Here is a 1332-nt window from a genome sequence, read left to right as displayed (position 1 = left end):
TTGAGAAGGGAATGGCCCTTTCCCTCTTCCATCTCTCTCTTAGTCTGGAACTTCCACTGAAACCTGCCCACCATTGGTGAAGCTGCAGGTGTTTGAGATATGACAGAGGCCACCAGCCTCACAGCAACACAAAAACACCACAGTATGACCAACTGACAAACAACTGGTGGGTTTCTGAGGCAGTAAATCTTTATGGGAGTAGATTGCCCAGTCTCTTTCAGTAGAGTCACTGGTGGATTTGAACCACCAGCCTTCTGGTAAGCAGTCAAATGCCTTAGGCACTGATCCATCAGAGATCCCTCGCTTCTCAAGTACTGCTGTAACAGAAATACCACAAGTGAGTAGCTTTAACAAACAATTTATTTGCTCACAGTTTAAGAGGCCAAAAGTCTAAGTTCAGAGTACCAGTCTAGGGGAAGGCTTTCTCTATCTGTGTCTCTTGGTCCTAGGAAGATCCCAGTGCATAATCCTGGGTCCAAAGGGTGCACTCTGTTCCTGGCTCTTCTTTCTTAGTGGTGATAGATCATTCCCATCTCTCCTCCCTTCTCCTTCCTTTTATATCTTGTGAGATAAAAAGGTCTTGTAGGCCAGACTCCGGGAAACTCCACTTGTACCAGATTAGGGCTGTGATGGGACTAAGGGTGTTGCAACCCACCCTTAATCCTCTTATAATTGATTTGCTTGTTACATCATAATTACATCATTACATAACTGCTAAAGCACAGAGAATCATGGCCTCAGCCAAGTTGACACAAGTGTTGATGGGACGTAATTCAACCCATGACATATGACAAAAATATGAAATATTTCCTTTGGTTCCCTAGTACAAGGGAAAGGTGACTTCCCTTGACCTGTGGAAGAGTAACTACCACTACAGTAGTCTTTGAAACATGAATACCTGACAGGTGTTCTACCACCTGCTTTTCCTCTCACTTCTAACTGGCCCACCCTGTGAATTCCTATGTAGTGTATCCCAACCTTCCTTCCACTGGGGCTAGAGATGTCTTGGGAAGCAGGAGTGTTTCACCTTCTACTCTTTCATCTCAGTCACTAGATCAGGAATACCTGGAAATGGCAATATAATATATATATTTTATATATATATTATATATATATATTTTATATATATATATATATATATATATATATATATATATATATATATTTTATTTTTTTCCTGAAAAGTTCCAGACAGTTATTCAACTTCATAGGCCATGCAGACTCTACTGCAGTTACTCATCTCTGCCATTGTAGCATGAAGGCAGCTCTCCTAAAACCAAACTCACTGCTGTGGAGTCAATTCCAAGTTATAGCACTCCTAGAGCAGAACTT

This window comes from Orycteropus afer, unplaced genomic scaffold, assembly GCF_000298275.1.
Source record: "Orycteropus afer afer isolate SDZICR_OR568_19922 unplaced genomic scaffold, OryAfe1.0 scaffold00381, whole genome shotgun sequence".
NCBI classification, from domain to species: domain Eukaryota; kingdom Metazoa; phylum Chordata; class Mammalia; order Tubulidentata; family Orycteropodidae; genus Orycteropus; species Orycteropus afer.
The sequence above is the reverse complement of the archived record's forward strand: the minus strand, read 5'-3'. Positions refer to the sequence as shown.